We start from the raw sequence: 9,455 nt of genomic DNA, 5'->3' as shown, positions 1-9,455 counted from the left end.
AGAGAAAATAGTGCAACAATGAATGAATGAAAATCCAAAATCTCTGTAAATGTTCATTAAAATTAATAAAATGTAATAATTTAAAACAAAAACATAACACCACAAAACTTGAAGGGATGAAGGGGAGAAACTGCAACAAAATTGGACTCCTCTTTAACGTGACATGCAGAAAGGATGGAGGCATGCATTTATTCTAATTTTGTTCTCTAGGTAAAAAGACAGATACCTGAGCCTGCTAGTACCTCAGGGGACAATGGGAAGTGAGGGACAAGAGAAAAGGGAGGCCTCGAATAGTGTTTGATATTCCCCCCTTATGATTTTGGTGAAAATTTACAGAGCCAATTAGTTTCCCAATCAACAACTTTTACATATTTTGTTTCATAATTGTTGTTGTTGTGTACGGTTGAGTCAGAACAGACCAATAGCTGACCCTACAGCCAGTTTTCAGAGAGAGCGGGCTCTGGTGGCCTCGTGGACAGGAGCTGCACTGCAATCCTGAAGGCAGATGTTTTGCGGGAGAAGGATGGGCAATCTCCTCCTGTGCAATTAACTGCCTCTGAAAACCTGAGGATCAGCTCTAAGTCACTTCTTACTACACACAATCACGCTGCCCCCCCACCCCCTACAGCTGGCAGATTTGAACCACGCGCCTTCAGTATTACAGCACAGATTCTTACCAATAGGTCACCAGAGTCATTCCCTTGACTTAAGAGCACGATTCTTGCATCTTCCCTGGGCTCCCCATGTTCATTTGTCTGTCTTTCCTGCCCCTTCCTGCCATCCGAGTTCTGTTTTGGGGCAAATGCTGCATTTTTTGGTCTCCCATTGTTAATTGCCTTACACTCTGATAATACAGGGCATTATCCAACTTTTTGATGTCTAAAAGTGGGAAAGGTAAAAATGGTATCTCTTTGTTTTAATTCCCTATTATAGGTGAGATTTCACATCATTTAAATCTAGGTTTAAAATCTACCTATACTCATTTATGATCTGTTCATTTTCCTTACCTGTTTTTTTCCTACTGGATCCTGGACCTTTTTTTCTTATAGACATTTCTCTTTGTCTTGTAGGTATTTATGTTTACATATTAAGACACATAATACATTTTCATGTGTGTGGCAATTGTGTTCCTAAACCTATATTTTCAGACTTTGTAGTAACATTGGGTCTAGAATCTGTGCTGAAAACAAAAGATTTATCTTTCATCTAGGCATATGCTACACAGCTGCTACTCACCAAGTCAAATATGTCACTGTCAGTAGATTCTGACTCAGGGTTTCTAAGGCTGTACATCTTTATGGGAGGAGATTAACCATTTCTCCTTCCCTCCCCCAGACAGCAGTCAGTGGATTGGAACCACTGATCTTTTGTTTAGTGGCCTAATAAATTCCTCACCATGTCAGCAGGGCTCCATACCTGCTATGTCTCAGTAATTCAAACATGTTAATGAGTTTAAAATATTTAGAGATCAGAAATCTTTTAACCAAATTATATTGTCTATGTTTGGAAACTCAACAAAGCATGAAACATAGCTTACACCCAAACATCTACTTCAACTGTAAATGCTCCCTTGTGTTTGCCTTATAATTACGCACTGAATTCACTACCTTGTCCAAAGATAGGACTTTAGAGTAAGGCAGGCGCAAGAGGAAAGTGCAAGGAGGATGGAGTTCACCCTCTCCACAGCGGGGACCCTGTCAGGTGAAGCCTCCAGGTGGACTTATGGGGACTGGTTGCCCCACAGATGGAACCAAAGTTCCCTTTGAGATCAGCAGTGACCAGGAAAGAATGCTGAGCTGTCACGTTCCCACTGGGTACATAAGCACCACCTTTCCCCCACAGACACAGGCTGATACTCAGCCCAGCCTCTGTTTGCTTTGGTCGTAACTGAGTTCTTTCCCTCCAGCAGACCTCCAGGCCCCAGGTCTGGTACCACTCCAGTCTCCCAATCTGATTTTGTTTAGATATTATCTACACATCCTTAAGCAAAGGAAGATCTAAGCGATAGAGCATTACAGGTACTGGGATCAGAGGCAGTCAGGTGAAAGCTTCCATTTTGCTCTTCCATTTTGCAGGGAACAAAATGAGAAATGTCCCCTATGGTTCCCATTTTACTCCTCAAAAATAGAAACCAAAAAAACCCCCACCAGAATCTAACTCAGGCACTGAATGAGACCCCAACAGTACTGCTCAGAGTGGACAATGACTGCGTCAGGGCCGAGGACAATCAGACTGTCCATTGCATGCTCTGTCCCCACTCCTAAAAGCCCTGTTCCGTTTGAGTTAAACTTGCCAGGTCTCTGCTTGCCAAGGAGTTGCCAGGTTGGCATTTGTGGTGGGAAAGCAACCTAATTCCAGGGCTCCAGCCCAGGCCTGCACACAGAAGTCACGTGTAGGACATGGTACACGACTGGGTCACAGCATGCTATGTGCATCATGTGGGACAGATTTTGGCTGCCAGCTCAGAGACAGATAATGCATACTCTCAATGTTTGCCTGGAAAACTTTGTGATTCGCTGGTGTATCTGGTCAGTAACTCATACCACAGAGCTGCCGATGGAAGAGACCTCTAAACCCAGGGGCTTTTATGTCCAGAATCTGTCATATACATATGCTGTATTGATAGTTCAACCAGGAATGAAGATGAATACACACATACCACACACACAGAGAGAAGAGAGAGAGAGAGAGAGAGAGAGAGAATTTAGTTGACAGCACTTTCTACTGCAAAGCAAGCATCAAGAAAAATAAATAACAACACAGTAGCACATTACTGTGTAGCAACACAAAGGGCTTATTACCTGGGTGAGGCCAAAGGAATTCTAGGGTAAATAGCAACTGACAGAAACTTCCTGAAAAGGCAGAGATGGATCCATAGATAGGCTCACAGGCCACCTTGTGATTCCTCACAGTGCAACATTACTCATTCAGTGTGGGCAAGTTGAAACTGACTAAGAGCTGACCCTCCAGCAGTTGTAAACCATCACATGAGAGGAGATTGCCCATCTTTCTCCTGTGGAGCAGCTGGTGGATACCAACCCTTTGCCTCTAGGTTGGAAGTGCAAACTCTTTTTTTTTTCTATAATTATATTTTATTAATTTTCATAAACATTTACAGAGATTTTGGGTTTCCATTCATTCATTATTGCACTATTCTCTCTACCCTCCTCCCAGTTTGTTCTTGTCCAAATGCCACAGTGCTTGTCAAAGCCAGTTCTGATTAATCTTCTTTGTCAGTGTGTCCTTTGCCATTCCCTATCACTCCTCCCTGAGAGAGACTTCACCCTGAGTCATAAGGAAAAGGGGACGGCGTATTCTCTTAGCTACTTCCTGCTGAAAAGGGACGCTGTGGGTTTCAGGGTGAAGATCTTCTCTCACTACTCTAAAGGGCCCCTTTGGCAGTAGGAAACACATAGACTATTATGGAGATTGATTTTGGAATTTAGATGCACTCTTATTGATTGTGCTTGGCTGTACATGTACATATCCTTGAAGATGTATCATGGGGGTGTTGCAACCTAGAATACACAAATTTGACTAACAAGTTATAAGTACATGAGTCCAGAAATTATGGAAAAGTAAAAGAAAAGATTCTTTCATTGTCTTACAAACCCTCCCCCAGGTCCCCTCCACCATGTAGCCCTCGCTCTAATCTCCTGTGATGACAGAAATACCTAGTTATTTATCTCTTTTAAACAGTTTTCTCCCTCCTCTGTTTCAGTGCAGTATACATTATTGAACCCATCTTACTCAGTCTCTCCCCAACCCCAAGGACAGTCCCATTCTACAACAGTGGCATCATGTAATATTTGTCCTTTTGTGACTGGGATATTTCACTCAGCATAATGTTCTCCAGAGTCAACCATTTTGAATAATATTGTATGAGTTCCTTGTTTTTTAATGCAGCATAGTATTCCATTGTGCGAATATACCACAGCTTCTCTAGCCATTCGTTTGTTGATGGGCACTTAGGTTGTTTCCAACTCCTTGCTATTGTGAACAAAGCTGCAATAAACATGGGTGTGCATATATCTGCTTGGATGTCAGCTATGGTCTCTTTAGGGTATATTCCCAGTAGTGGAATTGCTGGGTCAAATGGTATCTCTATTTGCAACTTTTTGAGAAAGCGCCATACTGCTTTCCACAGGGGTTGCACCATTTTACACTCCCACCAACAGTGAATCGGGGTTCTAGTTTCTCCACAACCTCGCCAGCATTTGTTGCTTGCTGTTCTGTTAAATTTTGCTATTTTGACTGGGGTGAAATGATATCTCATAGTTGTTTTAATTTGCATCTCTCTTAGGGCTAGGGATTTTGAGCATTTCTTCATGTGTTTGTTAGCCATCTGAATGTCGTCTTCGGTGAAGTGCCTGTTCATATCCTGTGCCCATTTTTCTATTGGATTATTTACCTTTATCTTGTTGTGGTGCTCAAGTATTTCATAAATTCTGGATATAAGTCCCTTATCTGATATGTTATTACCGAATACTTTTTCCCAGTCAGTGGCTTCCCTTTTTACCCTACTGGAGAAGGTTTTGGATGTGCATAGGGATTTGAGTCTTAGAAGATCCCATTCATCTATGTTATCTTCTCCTGGTTGTAGGTTTTCCAGTATACTGGGGAGACTGTTTATGTTGTGGATTAGGACTTCTAGTGTTGTTCCTAGCTTTTCTGTAATGAAGTTTATAGTCCTTGGTTTTAGTCCTAGGTCCATGATCCACCTTGAGTTGGTTTTTGTGTATGGAGTGAGGTGTGGGTCTTGCTTGAGTCTTTTGCAGATATTTTTCCAATTTTGCCAACACCATTTGTTAAAATGGCTGTCGTTTCCCCACTTCACTGATTTCATCTCCTTGTCAAAGATCAGTTGACCATAGATAGATGGGTTGATCTCCGGATTCTCAATTCGATTCCATTGATCTATGTGTCTGTCATTGTACCAGTACCATGCTGTCTTTACCACTACGGCAGTGTATCCACTAGGCTGCCAGAGCTCCTATGGACAGAGAAGTGGTCTCCAGTTGAGTGAGTCTCAGAGCTCGTGAAGCCAGCGCAGTGAAGCAGAGTTCTGAAGCCTGCCAGGCTGGAAATTGAATGCCCAGAGTTAGATGACCCTGGAGATAATTCCAACTTTCCTCAGCCTCATATCTTTACCTGTGAAAGTGGAAGACCACTACATAATTGCCAGACAAAAATTCAAACAGATTTTATTATATACCCTTAGGCCAACCTCAGTCAGACCTCAGCAAATGGGGAAAGTAATTGATACTCCTCAGCTGTACTGTTCCTGTGGGGACCACAGTCTCAAATTATATCTTAGCTCCACCTTTACCTGAGCAGTACACCCAGGGTCTCCTAGAAGTGTTACTCACGTTGTTGGTAACCCCTCTCCTTAACAGTGCTTACCATTCCCCCAAATTGTACGGACATAAAAACACTCCTTGGGGGTCTCCTCTGTTGTGTATGTCTTTTGTAAAAAATTGTGTTTTTTATTGATATTTTTTGGAAGCAGGAGTGGCATCCACTTACTAAACAACATACATCTGGAAACTCTATTAACGCTGATAAATGATGATAGTTATAGAAAGGTGTCAGGCCTTTTGTTCATAGGGTCACTGTGAGTCGAGCTCAACTTGATGGCAATCAATACCAACATTGATATTTTAATGAAAGTTTATAGAAAACTTGGATTTTCATTCATTCATTGTTGCATATTTTCCTTCCTACTCGGCCAAATTTCAAAGAAAGGTGCTGCGACAGAGTGTGGAAATTATTGAACAATATCATTAATATCACATGCAAGCAATATTCTGCGGAAAATTATCCAACATGTCAACAGAGAACTGCTAGGAGAGCTCTGGTGGCCTAGTGGCAAGAAGCTGCATTGCAATCCCAGAGGTGTGTGGTTCAAATCCACCAGATGCTCTGCTGGAGCAGGAGGGACAATCTCTTCCTGTACCAGTCGGATCCAATTTGATGGTACACACACACAAAATAATAATTCTTTAAAAAAAAAAACAAACAACAGAGAACTGCCAGATGTGCAGGCTGGGTTTAGAAGAGGTCATGGTACTAGGGATATTATAGCTAATGTTAGATGGATCTTGGCAGAAAGCAGAGAGTACCAGAGGAATGTCTATCTGTGCTTCATTGACTATGAAAAGGTATTTGACAAGCTGTGGCTGACTCTGAGAAGAATGGGAATCCCAGAACAATTGATTGTGCTTATGTGAAACCTATACTTGGACCAAGAGGCAGTCATCAGAACAGAGCAAGGAGACACTGCATGGTTCAAAATCAGGAAGGGGGTCTCCATACCTTTTCAGTCTGTATGCAGAACAGACCATCCAGGATGCTGTGGCTTCAGGATTGGTGGAAGAAGCATCAGCAACATGAGTTATACAGATAACACAACCCTCCTTGCTGAAACTAAGGAGGACCTGAAGCGCTTGCTGCAGAAGGTCAAGGACTGCAGCCTTTAATATGGATTGAGACCCAATATCAAGAAAACAAAAATTCTCACCACTGGGCTAATTGACAGCATCAGGATGGATGGTGAAGAGGTTGAAATAGTTAACAATTTTAGTTTGGTTGGCTCCACAGTCAACACTCTTGGTACAAGCAGCCAGAAAATCAAGAGATGAATTACATTAGGAAAGTCAACTTATGGACCTCTCAAGGGTACTGAAGAGCAACAACATCAGACTAGAGACTAAGGTGCACCTGATCCAGACTATAGTCTTCACAATTGTGTGCTATGCATCAGAGAGCTGGACAGTGACTATGGATGATAAAAAGAGAATTGATGCCTTTGAGCTGTGGTGCTGAGAAGAGTGTTGAATATACCATGGACTGCTAGGAGAACAAACAGGTTTGTCCTGGAGAGGGTGAAGCTGGAATGCTCCTTGGAGTCAAGGATTCTGAAGCTTTGTCTGACATACTTTGGGCATGTTGCAAGGAGGAACCAGTCCTTGGAGAGGGACATCATGTTTGGGAGAGTGAAATGTTTGGGAGGGAAAGTGCAGGAGAGGAATATCCTCAATGAGATGGATCGATTCAGTGATTGGAGTTGTGGGAATAGGTATGTTGGAGACAATGAGTTTGTCACAGGATAGAGCAGGGTTTAGGGCTCTTGTACATAGGGTCACTATGAGTTACAAGCAACTCGATAACACATAACAAAAACAATAACAACCTGCCACCAACTCGCTTTTCTCTTTAAAAAGATTTATTATTGCACAATTACCTCCCTTCCCCCCACCTCCGCCCCCAAATCCACTTTGCTATGGAGCTCTTATTCTGGACTGTTTTCATGCAAATAATAACTAATCATATATTCCTTTTTTTAAAAAATCAACATTCTTCTTCAATTGTTTATTATTACAGTAAGAGGAATAAAAAAAAGGAAACACTTCACGAATTTTCATGTCATCCTTGTGCAGGGACGGTGCTAATCTTCCCTTTATCATTTCAATTTTAGGTGCTTTTTTTTTTTTTTTTTACTTGTACTGACTTTTGATTGTTGTTGTTGTTGTTATGTGCCGTCGAGTCGCCTGCGACTTTTGATTAGGTATTTATTTAAAATAAGCTGTTCCAATGGAGGATTTGAGTTTATGCTGCAGGCTTCTTTTCCTCTGTGGCAGATTTCTTTTCTACTGGCTACATCTAAGCTGCTGGCTTCTTGGTGGAGGTAGGCTTCCTTCCCGCTGCAGCCTTCTTTCCCAGTGCAGCCTTCTTGGGCTTCTTCTTCACATCAACAGCAGCTTTCTTTGCTCCTTTCTTCCCTACCACAGGCTTCTTGTTTGGAGGAGCCCCCTTCTTATCAGATTTGGCCTCCAGTGCTTTAGCCACCTTAGCCACCCGGAGTTTGTGATTTCTGGCCTGGTGAAGAATGGTATTTCGGTGCATCGTCTTTGCATATGGATTAAGCTTCAACATGATTCTTAGATTTTTCAGTGGGCTCTTCTTCAAGACTCTGCGATGAATCTTCTTGCGTGGTGCTCGGAGGGCCCTCTGAATCTCTGGGCTTTTCAAGATTCTGCTGAGGTCTGTATTCATCATCTTGTGCATGGGAAGGTTGTAGTTGCTGTTGAGGGAAGCAGCTTTCCGCCAAGTTCCATACAGCTCATCTAACTTTCAAAAAGCACTTTCAGTCCAAATGTAGAATCGGCCCACATGCCCACCAGGAGCCAGTTTCAAAATGTTCAATTTGCTTACATTAAGCAGAGTAATTCCAGGGATATTTCTGAAGGCCTTGATGATGCCATTATCCTCATTATAGATAATACACGGTTCCCTGCACTGGATGCGACGTTGATTTATCATTTTACCATTGCTAGCTCTCATTCGCTGGGAGGCATAGACCTTTTTGATATCATTCCAGGCCTTAAGTTTCTTAAGAAGCAGGACAGCCTCCTTGGTCTTCTTGTAGCCCTCAACTTTATCTTCAACCACCAAAGGAAGCTCAGGAACTTCCTCAATACGATGATGACCTTTTGACATGACCAGCACTGGCAAGGCCGAGGCAGCCAGGGCAGAGCAGATGGCATAGTGCTTCTAAGTTGTGTTCACTCTACGGTGCCAACGCCGCCAGGCTTTGGTTGGTGCAAACATGCGGCCTCCACGACACATATTTCCAAAAGCACCTTGGCCAGAGTGATGAGTTCCACCACCTCTAACTCTGGGAATTCGAGCCACCACTCTACCAGTACCTCAAGACTCAGCACTAATCTGATGACCTGCCAATTCGCTGAGGACATAGGGTTGCCTGTTGTTTTTGTGCAAGTTGGTATGAACGAAGTTCACGATATCCGGCTGAATGGGAGCCTTGAACACAGCTGGCAGAGTAACATTTTTGACAGATGATTCTCCCTTTTCTGGGTACACCGATATCAGTGGACAAGCACACGCCATGGCGGGGAGAGAAGGCCCCCAATTTTAGTTTTTGTCCTGCCAAAGCGAGTACTCACATATTCCTTTCCCTCATCTGTTTCAGTGCAGTACACATTATTTATCCCTTCTTTTCTTAGTTTCTTCCCAATGTCCATGACAGTCCTGTTTTATAATAGTAGCATTATGCAGTATTTGTCCTTTTGTGATTGAGATATTTCACTCAGCCTAATGTCCTCCAGCTTGGACTTCTGGCAGTTCTCTGCTGATGTGTTGTTCCAGTCATTTTTGGATAATCTTCAGTAAAATTTTGCTTGCATGTGAAATCAGTGAGATTGTTCTATAGTTTCCACACTCTGTTGGGTCACCCTTCTTTGGGATGGGAACAAATATAGATCTTTTCCAGTCAGTTGGCCAGCTGGTTGTTCTGCAGATTTCTTGGCACAACTTGGTGAGCACGTCCAGGGCAGCATCTGTTAGCTGAAATATGTCAATCGGTATACCATCTATTCCGGGGGCCTTATTTTTTGCTATTTCCTTCAAAGCAGCTTGAACTTCTGCCTTCATCA

The 9,455-nt window shown here is 42.7% G+C and overlaps 1 pseudogene; it reads right to left on the bottom strand.

Annotated features, from left to right (window-relative positions):
* Positions 1-7,608: 7,608 nt before the first annotated feature.
* On the bottom strand, positions 7,609-8,910 carry LOC102862826 (annotated as a pseudogene).
* Positions 8,911-9,455: the final 545 nt, after the last annotated feature.

Source organism: Elephantulus edwardii, unplaced genomic scaffold, assembly GCF_000299155.1.
Source record: "Elephantulus edwardii isolate Elephantulus edwardi_28Jun2011 unplaced genomic scaffold, EleEdw1.0 scaffold00064, whole genome shotgun sequence".
NCBI lineage: Eukaryota > Metazoa > Chordata > Mammalia > Macroscelidea > Macroscelididae > Elephantulus > Elephantulus edwardii.
The sequence above is the reverse complement of the archived record's forward strand: the minus strand, read 5'-3'. Positions and strand labels throughout refer to the sequence as shown.